The following is a 15,218-nucleotide window of genomic DNA, read 5'->3' on the forward strand; positions in this document are numbered from 1 at the left end:
ACGGCAAAAGACAGTAATAGACTGCAGTGAGCACTTGTTGAGCTGACACCTGCTGTGTAGAATCTATGAACGGGATCGCAAACCGTCATTTATCTGTCAAATTAAGAGCCTGCTGTATTTAACAAGTAAAATAAGTCGAAAATAAACAGTTTCCCTCGGCATCCTGAATTACTTCTACATCTCTTTTGTTACTTGTCTCAAAGACTGTCAGGTACGTGTCAAGTCAAACTCATTAAAACTATGTTAATGCAGTAGATTGATGGCAGTGAACCAAGTGACACCTCAGAAATACTCAGCGTGACTCATTTCATGAAAAGAAATGACCCCGCTGTCAAATCCAAGGCAATCAGCTAGAAAATAGGGAATTAAAATCAAAAGAAACGAAAACTGAAAATACAACTGATTTGTTTCAACATCTTAAACGCAACCATGTGATGTGACAGAATAGTAACAATAAAAAAATCTTTGTTAAAACAATGTACTCCTGCTAAATAGGTGTTATTTGGCGTCCGAGTCCACTGGTCTCTGTTTGTAAATGAAAAATGTTGACTAGAAATACATTATCGGTATGTAGGTAAATGTCAACGTAGGTAAAGAGTTTTGGTGAAATATCCTCAGTCTCTAATGGTTACGGAGCTACAGAGAAAGAGCGAGGCAGTCAGAGGCAGAACCCCAGAAGCAGGCGGAGATAATGACTCCCCAGGGCGAGCATGCCTTTTGGTCAGACCACTTCCTCTGTCTGAATACATGACTCAAGAGTCATATTAGACGAGTGAATGGCGTGTGTGGATGCATATGCACAGTTCCCTTGGGCTCCCAGCGAGTCTGTGTTTTAGTAGGCAGCTGTGATTCATTTGCCAGCATTAGAAGGTAGTGACAGACTCACGGTGAGTGTGTGTGTGTGTGTGTCACACAGAGGTCAGGTTAAAGTCAGAGTGACCTCCTCCTCTGTCTGAAATGTTCCTAGACTTCTTAGACAGTTTAGACTTCTGCGTTAAGTTGACACAGAAGCGACCTAGCCCCGTACTGATGTGCGTCTTCCCAGAAATGTAACTATGTGCAGAGTCCGCTTGGTTGTTGCTTATTTTCGGTTAGTTTTTCTGTCTGCCTCTCCATCTCCGTAATTTTCGAATTGACTGATTTGGATCAATAAAGATGGAACACAACGAGGAAATGTTAAGTGAGGGGGTTTGGCCAGAGTTAGCCATTATAAATGGTTCATACTGGTCCAGGCTGCGTGGGTTAGTTACAGTGTCTAGGTTCCGCAGTACTCCAAAAGTGCCTTTAATAGTCTGCGTGTGATTCATTCGTCCTGTATTCTTTCCTAAAAACACAAAATTACATATTTCAGTTTGGATAATGGATGATTAGCAGTCACTCATCAAAATAGTTCAGATGTGGGCCATTGAACAGGTAAACACTTTTCTTTTCATGCTTTCTGTCTTTTTCTTTCTCTAAACTAGCTGCCCAATAGTGAGGATCTCCAGAACTGAAACCAGTCACACAGGAGAATTCCACCAATTGTAATAGATCGTAGACAGTTTCCCTTCAGCCAAGCTCGTGGTTTAAACTTCTGCTGTCCACGCTGGAAGCTGAATCGAAACTGAAGAGTTGAAAAGCTTGTCTCTTCAAACCTTAATTTGCACGGTGTGATGCTGCCATCGGTAGATTTGGACGGCTAAAAATTCAGGCATGACCCAGGATTAATGGACAGGTCAGCACAGGGCTAGAGGTTTAGATCACTGTTACGCCACCATTAAACAATGACAAGACTGTTCCCCCCTCCCTCTTTCTACCACGGCCACTATCTAGCCCTCACTCTTCCATTTTCTTTGCGTTGGCGTCTTTCTCCTAACTGCATTTCTTTCTCTCCAGCCTGAGCCAAACCTCCAACAGCCACCATTAAAATAACACTGGAAAATGCCTGGGAACCATTCACAGAGTTGACCCAACTTTTTCTCTCTCTGTGCTCACACTTTCCCTCTCCCCGTCCCTCTCGAGGGGTCAGTCATAATAAAGGTGATTCATCCATGTGTGAATGTGATATATATCCCTGTCTGCCTTGGCACACGGTGGTGTGTGATTGCGTATGTAGCCGACTGTGTGTGTCTCCATGCTTTGTTCCCTCGGTCTTCACATAGGCAGGTGAATGCAAACAATGATCTCACTGTACTTTGTGTGAGCATCGTATACAAAAGAAATAACACAAGCATGACGAATAAAGGAGAAAAAAATGGACATGATGCTTTGTGTTGTAAAGTCCTCATGCACATTTTTATTATTTAATCTTCTGCCATATGTTGTTTGGGGAACTTCTTAGCCGTCCACAAAAATACGTTGGGCTTGACAACCGCATGGATTTTTTGGCAGTTTAATTACAGTTTTTAACACATCACAGCTGCCATATTTACACGTTTCAGATTCTGACACACATTAGCCAAGTTTGTGTTTCACACTGTTGACGATGAAGTGTCCCTGAGCCACAACTCTAAGGGATTATGTCTGAATTAGCTAAGAGTGGATGTGGGATGTGTTGTTTGCTCCCTCAGCACAGCCTGAAGGTGAAGCTTGTCGCTTCTGTGTTCTCATTCACGCTGTATCATTGTTGGTTCTCGCCACACTTGCATCATTTTGCATGCTAGCTATGAGTGCGGCACAGAGCTAAGTGTGCAGATGGTATGCAGTACGGTATGGAGACCACAAATGATTTCGAAGCAGGATTTATTTGAAACTGAACTATTTTGAGTGTTATTGGTTTTAGATTCATGTTGTTTCCTTCTTTTGTTTTTGACTGGATGGTAAACACTGACCTTTTTTATGATCGATGACTAATATTGTGGCATTACCCTGTTTCATTGTTTCAAGATGTTACAAGGCCATACTTTCCTGATCCGAGAGCTGCTTTTAGCCATAGTGATTTACAGTAAATTAACCAGTATGGGTTTAAGTTGTTGCCTGAGGAGATGCACTCAAAAACACCACAAACACACAACAGTTGGTTATTGCCAGGACCTAACTGTAACCACTGGACCTCCGTAACCCTACACACTATCTGAACCAGATGTGATATATTTTTTTCTTTCCACGTTCATGCTGGGATGAGAAAAGGGGGTCATGGGAGGTTTAAAATGAGATTTTCTGTTACTGTAAAAATCCACTCCTACTCTCCGAAACAAATCCCCAAGCTGCTCTGTGGTAGATGCAAAAGCTGTAGACTTTGGATTTTTTTTGTAGTGTCTGGCTCCTTGAAGTGACATGTTCCACAAGGAGAGATTTGATAAGATGAGATATGAATGAGATGAAACAGCTCAAGAGTAAGAGGAAAGAGGGAGAGAGCGAGAGAAAAACAACCACCAGAAATAAACAGTGTGTTCATGTTTCGACCCAACTGTCAAATGAATTTTACACAAGCTCTTGACATGTTGCAAACATTTAACCATAAATACAATTTTTTTTTTCCAAATATGCAAATGCGTGGGGTTGAAAATTGTCCACCAGAAAATGTAGATGAGAAGGTTATTGTCATCGTAGTGCAGCTAGGACGATATCGCTGAGGCCACAGGGGACGACAGAGAGGGACACGGAAAACTGAAAAACACGAAGACTGTCAGAGAGTCAGTGTATTAAAGTTCACTTTGGGTGTCTTGTTTCGGCGGCCGGCTCTTTGTGGTCTGTTAAAAGCTTAAAAACAGAGCGGTGCTGAAAACAGACACCGGGCGTTTAGCTCACACCACGAAACCTGAGGCTTAATTGCCTTTCAATTAGAGGAACTAATAGGAGTGTGTTCATATGTGTGTGCGCGTGTGTGCGGTGAAGCAATTACAAAGAGAAAGCTGCAGAGCTTTCTCAGCATTCACCAAAATAGGTATTAACGAGAGGCTAGAAACTCGCACACACACACACAGTCACCGTCTCAGAGAAACTGCGCGGTTGGCCTGAGCTGTGTGAGTGTGTGCTTACATGGCTGTGCATAAAAGTTGCTGATTTCTATTAAGTCATTAGTGAAATAATTAGCGAATCCCCCCCTCCCACACACACACACGCGGTTTCTTTATGTACCATTAGCACTAATCAACCTCACTTTATCATCATTAGTTCCCATTTACATTAAAAGAATGGAAGAAGTGAGTGTTCCAGGGCAGTTTAATGTCCACAACATGGTAATCTAAACAATACGCAGTAGGAAATGTCTCATGGTTCCTGTGCGTTTCTACTTTGTCAGACACTCGAGTTTGACATAAGTGATGGGGAAGTCAGTGTGAATCACACGCTACATATACATGCGATATGCCTTCTCTGGCGTTAATCACTGCCTGATCCGGAGACAGAGGTGCTGGTCACAATGAAAAGCAAGTCCCCATGTCCCCCTGGTAGATTTGGTGAGGATAAGCATTAGTCACAACCAAACCCTGTCACCTGTTATCCATCTCTGCAAAGGTAATGCGCTTCTCGCCATGGAGCTTTGATAGTTTTTTGATGGAGAGAACAGTGTGAAAGGGATCAGTTTCCGCAGTTAAGCTCCCCCCCCCCCCCCCCCCCCCCCTTTTTTTTTTTTCAGCAACGCACAAGCAACTCCCAGGAGGAAATTGATGCCTTTGTGCGCGAAGGGGCAGAATCATTGTGAATGAATTTGGACTCATTCATCTGGGAAGGAGTTAAGCACAGCTGCTTTAACAAACTGTGTCTTGGGGCTCTTGGAGAAGAGATGGCACGCGGAAGACAGCGCTGTGATTTCAGGAAAAGTGTTGAATACATGCCGCCCAGAGAGGTAATAGTCCGTTAAGCAGTCGGGGTCATCTGTCGACAACACGGCACCTTCAAGGCTCTCATAGATCTATAAAGGCACAGCTGAGCGATATTGTAATCTGAGTCTCTCATTGAGGATGTAAAGATTTGTCCATAGTGTGGCAGGGGCAGCGGGTTGTTGTGTCACCTTAAGCTTTCTTTGTTTCATAGAAAGATACGCTTACACTTCACTTTGTAGCAGGGTTTTTATAAACCACTACTTTAACAATACTTTTTCATTTAGTTTTCTCATGCTGTCTATTGATCCAGATCCACCGCTGACATTCTAAAGCAGCCAGTATCATTATTACTCAAAATAATTATAATAATGATAACGAAGAGGCCACGCAGTGCAGTGAAAGCACAAACATTTGTTGCATTCATCTAACTAGCACCTAATTAACTCTGCCATTGTTGTGTTTGCAAACCCAGTTCACATCTGCATTTTGAGAACATTTTCGTTTTTGCTCGTTTTGATTAGCAACCTCAATAACAGAGAATCACACTAATTTGTATGGAAATAATATGCAGTTTACGGTAAATTACAATTACGTGCAATCAGAACACTTTTATTTCTGCTAATGAGACCAAAGTTGATTTTAGCGGCATTTGGCAAACATGTTCTGTGAATTTCAACAAAGTGCAGGATCATCAGCGACTGTCTCTGTCCTGACAGCTGCCTCATAACTTCACGTGTTCATCAAAGAACAGATTTCCAGTGATTAATGTCTTTTTTGTTTTTGTGGGTACTTCGGTACTTTCACAATCCATGCGCTTGTTTTTTAGGGTAAGGAACGTCTGTGGATCATCCCACTGATACTTGATCAGTTTGGCGTATAGTGAGTTTTGAGTTGTTCCTAAACTGTTTTCTGTGTGTGTGTCTGTGTCAGGCTGCGTCCTCCTGGGGGGGGCTTCCACCATCAAGGAGTAACAAATACATTTCCATTGCTGTTACACATTATGAAAACATAATAAGGCTGATAATTGGGTGAATGTTTAAGCAGGGTGCATCACTCTGCTGTTCCCTATTAGGCCCTCAAATTCAGAAGAATATCCTCTGGGCTGAAAATTATTTAAGGACCAAACCAATCGTCTCTCTGTGTTCTTCCAAATGAGCCACCAGAATAGTAAAGCAACGGGCGAACTGATGAGATTCGGTTAAGCTTGAGGCAAAACAATGCGTTTCCAATTAGCCTGCTGACCGCTGCTTTTTGGGAATGCCTTCTTCATGGGCTTTAACTGTGTGACTATTAGTCCTTCTGCTCCTTGCAATTGAAAAAAAAAATGAACTCTGCATTACGGATGTTCCCGGTTAATTAGGACGAGTAATCTCCAAAATAAGTGAGGAGAGTTAAGAAATGGGCCGCGCTGTGAAAAGGCCGTGTCCGAATTGACTTCTTATGGGCTGATTTAAAGGGCGTCCTTGTCTCTTTCTTCCTTTTTAGTGCTCAACTGCTTTGTTTCTCTGTCTTTCTCTCTTTTGCGTCCCTATATTCGTCCCTTATATTCTGTTCTTCGTTCAGTTTGCTGTCAAAGTCCAGGAGGATCCTGTTGCAGCAATTACAACTGTGCAAAACAGCGTTAACTGACACTGTAATTACTGCAGAAGACTTTGAGAATAAACTTGCGCATAGAAAATGAAGACATAATCACATGGTGGAGCAGAAGTCCATTTTTATTTATTTTTATTTTTAATTTTGTTATCCTGTTTTGCTTGTTATCTCCCGCTCTTTGACCAAATGGCTCCTCACATACGGACAGACTTTTTCTGGCGCTGCCGTCACAAAGTCGTCTTCTTGACGAGACTATGCAACCGCACGTGGTTAATGAGTGAAGCACTTCAAACACAGCTCATTGAGGACATCTGCAGCGGTTCAGAGTTCGCCGTCACACACACTTTCCATCACAGGAGATTCATAACACTGTCACTGTTTACCTTTAATGTGAGCGACGGAAAGATGAAAAGACAGATGAGTGCAACGGGAGGCATGCCAAGACAAACACAGATCCACAACAACATGAAAAAGAACAGTCAGCGGGAAAAGATTGTTCTCCATTTTAACAGACAAGATAATTACTGGACAAGAACGAGCAGAGGAGGAAACAGAGGAATGTGTGTAATGGAAAAAAAAAATGAGGCAAAACCTTAAACTTTATGCCTTTTGCTTTGCTTTTCTGACGCCATTTCTCTGTGTGTGGTTTTGGTCCGCAGCCTATAAAGGAGGGGGGAGAAGTCGAGGCAGCAGGAAATGGTGGCGTCTGGAATTGATTTGAGGCTAAAGGAAAAATAAAATACTTTGGATTCTTAAAGGCTCGGGGTGCAGGGGCAGATGACCACAAATAAATGAAGAACTGTGGGGGTGGGGGGGGGGGCAGAGGGGAACGTAACGGAGGGGGCAAACATAAAGAAGGATTTATAGCTCTGCATAAAAGTCTGTGAGGTCGCCATAAGTACGCTGCTGAAATTGATGCACAAATGGTGTCGTGTGGAGCCCATTTTTGTGCCCATCATGTCACCTTATATTTGACGAGGTTGGCCGGCTGATAAATGAAGCCACATTATAGATAGGATAGAGTACTGATAAAAAGAGTATAATTTAGGTTTAAACTAATAAAGGATTACCTGCAAATAATAATAAAAAAAACTGTGAAAAGTATAGCAGCGTAAAGCTGGAGTGAAGGGAAAGTGAGGAGAACAAGAGAGTTGCGTAAAAGGAGAGTAACTTGAGACACTGCTGCAGTGGCTTGAGATTCTCTTTAAGCCCCTTTTCACACTACGGCTGTGAAACTGTTTATTTTCTATCCCATTCCAGCAGCATCCAGCTTTCCACTGACAGCTACTGTGACATGCAGGGAATGTTTCTCGACAAGAAGATCCAAACCAGCGGCAGCTAACGCAGAAAAGTGAAAAAAAAGAAAAAACACATAACTGAGTGACGCACCCATTAATCATGCCTTGCTATGTGGCCGCACTAAAAGATCACTTTTCTCTAAATATGAGGACGCTTTAAGTGCTCATTAGTAGCTAAAGTATAAGATGTGGGGCGTTCCTCTGCTTTAATCATTTGTGTTCAGTGTTCTGAAATGCATTACGCTGGTAATCGAATCAACCTTATTTTTTTTTTTTTTATGTTTGTACTGTGAGAACTGTAAATCAGCACACTGGCGGACCAGTGAACATGTGCCGTTAACTGCTCAGCATGGAGCCCATTCATCTTATTAGCAAAGCTCGTTAAAGCGACCGCAGCCACGATGAGCGCTGCTGTGTGTTATTGGCCCCGTGCAACAGTTAACGCAGCTGCCAGACCGCCTCAGATGGAGAACAAAGAGGAAGGTAAAAAGATGCTGCCTTCGAGTCCGACGCCAGACAGCTGACGTTATGTGGAAGTACGTTGCGGGTGATGGCAATGGCGGAATGAAGAGATCAAGTGAAGTTGCCAGCAGGAGGGAAAAAGAGGAAGACGGAGAACAACACAGAGGGATTTGTGTCCAGCTAGGTTAGCCATGTATGTTCATACTTTAGCGAGCTGAGCGAGTCTGTTCCGGCTTGATGAATACAGACTAAAGATATTAGAATATGAGACAGAAAGAGAGAGATATGAAAGAGAGTCTGAGAGGATAGAAGGTGGAAATCCTCTTTTTTTCTATTCTTCCCCAAAGAGAAATGAGAGAGTTAATCCTCGGGGGCTTACATTAGTTTTTTTTACCCCCCTCCCTATCTCTGCGTATTTCAGTATCTCTGCCTTCTGATATCCCGTCTGCTCCCTCCTGATCTTTGCTTTTCCTCACTCTCAGTCTCCGCTTGTGTTTCTCTGTTCTCCCTCTGCTGTTAACTATCATCCATATTTACATCTTGTCTTTCTGCCCTCCATATCCTCCTTTTGTTGAATTCCATCCCTCTGATTCCTCGCAGGGTTTATGGGTTTATGATGCATGGTAAGCTCACGGCAAGCAGCATTCATCTGCGCATTCTTTCTCTTTCTTTTCCTCTTATTTGAGTTCTTTTTGCTCAGCGGGGTCCTAAGCCGTGCAACGATGCTTATAGGATATTTACATCTGATCTGTGCGGGGAACAGAGCGACATGTACTGACAGAAGAAAAGAACAGAGTGGAGAAATGCAGAACAGAATAGAGCGAGGGAGAGCTGAACGCGGTGAAACGGAGCAGTGAATACAAATTCAGGGCACAACTGCACAGATAAAGGCCAGAGTGAAGCAGACCAGAATTAAAATGGAAACCATCTAAGGCTTGTGTGTAAAGGGCAGGAAAACATATCGTATCTGTTGGCCTGAAATCTTAATCATCATAGTATCTCCTGGTCAGGACGTCCCATTTGGTCCACATATAATGGTTAATCTTTATCTTTTTTTTTTTCTGCGTGACCCAAACTACACATTTGGGTCACGCAGCTTTAATAGTTCTGGTGGAAATCTATTTCAGGTGGCTTTGTGGCCATAGGCTTGGTTGATAGAGCCAAGCCTGTAATCTCATATTGGAGGATAACCTAAAAGCAATCCCCCCTTATTCTGACATCGTCACCCGTATAGTTATTCTATAAACAAACATCTAGGCTTCAACTAAGAAGAACTTCCCGTTTCCCCTCATTTAGACTTCATGGGTTTACCCAAATGAAACTCTGGTGTATCTCTACTTTTCTAACCACTGGTGAGCGACAGTGTTTGCTAGCATAACATTTCAAGATCCCTCGGTATACAACGTTTGCAGATACCTTTTAGCCTGATTTTAACATCACTGAAGAAGCCTGGTGGATGAAAAAGCAGAACTAGCATTTACAGTCCAAAACCACATCAGTGAATTCCATATCGGCATATATTTTATTAAACGAAATGGAATGAGTTGAGCAATTACGCCGTTTTCCAAGTACATCAATCCACACAATGGTTTCATCATTTCTCACTTACTGTGTCATCTGGGGAGGGGGGGTCTTCAGTCTGAATTTTCTGTGCAGCTGAAAATGACCTAAAGCTTATAGAGTCTGTCTCCAAAACTTTGGATAGAATGTTCCTCACATTCATTGTTAGGAATTAAGCTGAAGCTCTATTCAGACCTGATTAGTCACTGCTAGCATTCACAGCACTGCAGCCTCGCAGTACCTACAAGTACAGCAACACAAGTATTCCTGCAAGGTGGTACAGAAGCAGCTAGGTTATGGAAAACAAGCTAAATCTATTGAAGTGGTGAAGCGGTGGTGAGATTGCCTTACTTTTAATTTGCTTGATTGCCCTGTTTTGAACTCCCCTTTTTTTGAGGATTTTGGGGATTTACTGCCAGAATATTTTCTGGTAACTCAACCTGTCACTGTTGCAGCTCAGTGGATCCCTGGAATAATTTAACTGCATCCCAGCTGTGCGGGTGTGGCACATGACAGTGTCTTTAAACTCTCTTCAGGTTTTTCTAGGGTATTTTATTGATGTCTGCCTTTCTATATCTGGCTTTCAATCAGTCAGACTGCTGGATAATCAATACTGGTAGAGGGCATTAAAACTCAGTGTGTGTGTGTTTGTGTAAATCCCTAGAAAAAAGAAATCTTCTCCTCTCTAATTCCTGCTCCTTATCTGTCCTCCCAGACACCCATCAGTGTCACATTTTTCAAGATATATGAGCCCGATAGTTAATGAGTTTCAACCGCATTTTTCTACTCTACTTTACACTCTCGGGGGAGGCTTATCTGCACCGTGTTGCACCCTCCACCGACTTTATGTGTAATACAGGAAACTGCTGCACTTTGCATTTTCTGCTTTTTGTGTTAACATTCACTGGTGCACCTGAAATTGTCTGGTTTTTGCAAATGTCAGACATTTTTCTGTAGGTTAAGTACATCATTTCTAACTGCCGGTGTGGCATTAAACAAAGGCTGAACGTGACTGGTCTCATTTGTAAAAACCTACATTTGAGCACACTTTCCACCTACTTTGAGAACAGAAAGCTTTGTGAATGTTAAGTGTTTCCAAAGTCAATGATGCCATGGCTTATTTCGCATGGACCCATACATCTGTCATTTCCATTAAGTATGTTTTTTTTTTTTCTTTATTCCTAAGTGGCCAGCAATCCCGATAATCAAGTCCAGAGCTCCATCATCCAGAGCTGACAAGTCGCATAACTTGGAACAACCATGAACAAATTATGAGGAGCAACGACTGATGCACTTGAGGCTCAACTGAATTATCTGCAGTAGATTAGATCATTATTAGATTGGTGCTCTTAGGTGGCCTTTTGATGTGTTTTTGTTTACAGCTTTGGCAGAAGCATACTAAACATCCAGGAGAGTTCCAGCCTCAATATCTAACGTTGGGTTCTCTACACTGCAGCTACACTTCATCTGCAATAATGCTGTTTTAAGCACTACATTGCACTGTAGTTAATGCATAAAAAAATCAGTACACAAGTCTAGTGTATACAAACAAAGCCAAAGCAGGGATACAGCAACTGCAGATCCTCTTTCATTGGAAAGCAACGCGAATTAAATCTTGAAAATGAACGTCTGTCTCTTTGAACCAAATGCTGACAATTGTGCAGCTGAAGTCTGGAGTGTGCAGCCTGAAAAGATTAGCTCTACCAAGCCTCAAGCCTTTGGCAGATGCAAAGCTCTGTGGCTGAACTGACTATAAGCAGAAATGAAGTGTAACTTAGAAACTATCCCCCCTTATCATAAAAAAAGTAAAACAAGCAGAGAGAGAATGATTGCTCGTCCTAAGGTCCCCCTGCTTTCTCTCTTGTGAAACTGGTAGAGAATGAAACAACCGTGAAATGTAGCCCAGGGCTGCCACATGCATGCCAGTACAGCCACGTAAACTCTCACACACACACAGACAGACACACACAGTAGAATAAATCGGTTGCTTTCTTTTAGCTGCAATAGACCAAATGAACAAGGCACTAAATCTGAAAGGGAGCAATACGATAACCTGAGAATCATTCTCATAGGCTTTCTGTTTCTCTACTATTTCTTTTTTATGTTATCACGGGTAAATACAGGTTCCGAGATTCTCTCTGTGAGTTTGTCTTTCGTCGAGTTGTCACAGTGACAGCAGAGGTCATCAGGATGAATGCCCCCTATTATGGGATATATTCTCAGATCTCTGTTTGGAGGTCACAAGGTTAACCATCCAATCAGCACGCAGCGTAGCTAAACCCTTTGAAACCAGGAATCATAATAAGTTAGCAATGGAATCAATAGATGTCAGTGAAGACATGTTTCATAGGCAGACACAAAGCATAATCCAGGCAAAAGCAGATGGATGAAGAGCTTTATGTCTGACTGATGGAAGCTTTCAGATGGTGACAGGCCCCACTGAAAGCCAGGATTAATTGTGTACACATAAATGGATGAATCTGGACACACTGATAGATAGATGAGAGTAAAGGAAGGAGAACATGTCCATGTGTTGATATAAAACCATCATAATCAATTTAGCAGCATAGCATGCTAACACTGTGACTCACTGTGAATATCTAAGCAGTTCAACTTGTTCTCTAATCACGGGTGGATGTCAACAACTGGTCAAAGGCGAATAGTCGTCTAATCGGAAAACCAATACATTGACTGGGACAAATCACATGTAGTCGTCCCTTTAGCAATGCAGAGTCATGAGCAGCATGTTCACTGATGCATCATTGAGTCATGTGTCGGTTCTTGGTGTTTGGAAGGGTGAGCTTTTAATTTGTTATTGTTCATAATCATGATTGAATTGCAGTGATTAGATTTATATATATTAATCCACTTCCTTACATCCAGACTTTCGACAAAATATTAAATGGCTCGTTTTCCACGGCCATCCATGTCCGACCTACTACATGTGATTCTTTCTCCACATTTGTCTTTTGCGTATTTGTCTTTCTCTATTGCGCAAGCCTGCAGTTGAAGGATTAGACTGTGCCATTCTGAAATCGGCTCGTCAGCCTGCCAGCCACAGATAAGCACACTCAGGATCGATTAGATCTGCCTTTAATCTATTCAACTTTTTCCAGGCAAATAGAAAAATGCTTAGTATGGAAGATGTGAGGTGCGCGATACGGTGACTTTGGGAACATGTGCCCAAAGGGCAAATGCATTGTAAGCCACATTTCAAGCATGAGACCATAATAAATATGAATTTTTACAAGTCCTCTTTAACAAGCCGCTGTAGGCAAAGACAAGCTAAACAGTTCCAAATATTGTTCTGTTAACCATGAAGGGCAGAGTCAAAGAGGCAACTGACTTAACAAAAGAAAGGAAAGGGAAATGAATGAAAGTGAGTGAACCAGTTTAATGATGAATGCTAAACACGCTAACCCTGATGTGTCAATGCCAATAGATTTCATGAGATCAGATCAGATAGATACATTTCTCACACACAGATCATAAAATGAGAAGAAAAAAAAAGCCATAACACACCTTTAGCTCATCACTGGGCTGGATACGATGAAGGTTTCCTTCCCTGCACGCTGACACAGATCTGCCTAACAGAAACAAAAGTGGGAGAGAGGAAATTGCCTTTAATCACATGTGAGAACCAGCACTTAGTGAGGAGGAAAGAGACCAGAGACATTACATACTGTATTATGTAACTATGATGTAATTAGATATCTTTTAATTAGGTGTATTTCATCACTTTGTGCATGTAATTATTCAGTGGAGAGAGGAAGCAGAGAGAATATGTATAAGAAAAAAAAGACGTGAGGGATTTGATTAAAATAAGCTTTTTAACAAACAGCATTGCTTTAAATGGTGCCGTGTTCTGTGCTAAATGCTAGCCACTGCACAAACCTCTAACTACACATCAAGCTGTTGGATACCTCACTCTTCAGCTCTGATAACAAATGTTCAAGTCTGGAGAAACTAAAGAAGTTTTCAATTTATTATGTATCAACATTGCTTGATTCGGAGTGATGATAATAAAATCTGAAACAAAAGATGGGTGTAAACAAATAGTTTCTGGCCATTAATGGATCATTGTAAAAAAAAAAGAAGATTCAACCCCAGAGTAATTCTAATTACAGGCGTGTGTTGGGTTGTTCATCATGCCCTAGCCATGTAACACCACCCTTAGATGTTCCAAGTAAACATCTCAACTCCCCACCAGTCATTTAGAACAGGAGAGGCTACTTGGGTGGATGGCGAAAACTCAAACTAGGCTAGTCGTCTTTGTTTTAGATATAGTGCTACCTGGATGTTGTTCACATACAGAAGTACCACTTCTGTTTAAATTCACCAAAACACTCCATGATGTACCATGCACTAGTTTAGACAGCCACTGTGCTGTAGCTATAATCTGGGCCATGGCCAGAGAGCAGCACAATAGAATATTACAAGTGATCATATAGAAACCACTACCCATATGTATTTGCTACATTCCTGAGCTGTTATCTGCACAGGGAATTGAACTGGACGTGCTCTTTCCTCCTTCGGTAACTACCACTGAGAAGCCCTTGAGCAAGCTACTTAACCTGGGTCCGTCCCAGTGGAGCGGTGCAGTGGTTGCACAGAGCAGTTTCTCAGCATGGCTATGAAGCAGGGCGTTCCTGGAAACTGAATATTTGTGATCCTCACGAGCCTTCAACTGGTGAACGAGGTTAAAAAGCTGCTGAAAGCAGTCTGTTGAATTGTCCCCTTCCACCCAGCAGTTATGTGGGTTTGATGACACGTGAGTGAAGTGAGGAAGATATTTTATAATGTCGTAACGGCTGAATATCAAGAGTCGAAAAAACTGCCTTTATCTCCAGTTCCACATTCCTTTCATCCACATCTTCATAAATGTGCGGCGAGAGATCACACAGCTTTGAGGAGCGCCATTCTGCAATAATTAACCCCCCCTTCATTTCTTTTTTTCACAGCGACACAAAGACACACAAGTAGCTGCGGCAGAAAACAACTTTTGCATGACATTGAATGTTTTATGTTTTTTTTAGTCCGACTTGCACTTTAAGATTTTTAGATGTTTAGACCAAATCTCAGAGACTTGAAAGGTGACGGTGACCTCGTGCACAGCACAAAGGCTGTTTTTTGAATCTTACTTTTAAACACATTGTGAATTAATTTATTTTCTCTTGTGTTTAATTTGATTGAACCCTGGTTATTTTTTTATCTGGAAGTTCTGCTTTTAAGCTCTTTCTGTTCAGTAAAAAACATGTTGACACATTAGAACAGAGTGCACTAACTACCTCAAACACTGGTCATCTGTCATTTAAGAAGGGTTGGGGAACTTAGATCGATTAGTTCTCTCATACTTTCCTTGAAATGTGTCATTAGTAAGAAAGCTGATTAACTTGTCCGCATTACATGAAAGTGACAGCAGCAGTGCAATCAAATTTACAGCGCCATTAATACTGCAGTTCATTTTATCAAAAGTGTGTGTGCCACTAAACTCCTTCATCATCAGTAAAGCATCATTGTTATTATTCGGTGCTGGTAACACCGCATAACACCAAACATC

At 41.9% G+C, this 15,218-nt stretch overlaps 1 protein-coding gene across 2 annotated transcripts in view; it reads right to left on the minus strand.

Moving 5' to 3' along the window:
• The window catches only part of cdh11 (cadherin 11, type 2, OB-cadherin (osteoblast)), a 70,886-nt gene that overhangs the window by 25,457 nt on the left and 30,211 nt on the right, over window positions 1–15,218 (minus strand). Inside the window, exon 2 of one of the 2 annotated variants that reach the window (XM_047602117.1) lies at window positions 13,181–13,241. The gene's annotated coding sequence lies outside the window, so the exon portion shown is untranslated. Of the gene's footprint in view, window positions 1–13,180; window positions 13,246–15,218 lie in introns of both variants that reach the window. The other variant, XM_047602116.1, reaches the window with a different exon arrangement.

The sequence above is a fragment of the Mugil cephalus genome, chromosome 13 (assembly GCF_022458985.1).
Source record: "Mugil cephalus isolate CIBA_MC_2020 chromosome 13, CIBA_Mcephalus_1.1, whole genome shotgun sequence".
In the NCBI taxonomy this organism is placed as follows: Eukaryota; Metazoa; Chordata; class Actinopteri; order Mugiliformes; family Mugilidae; genus Mugil; species Mugil cephalus.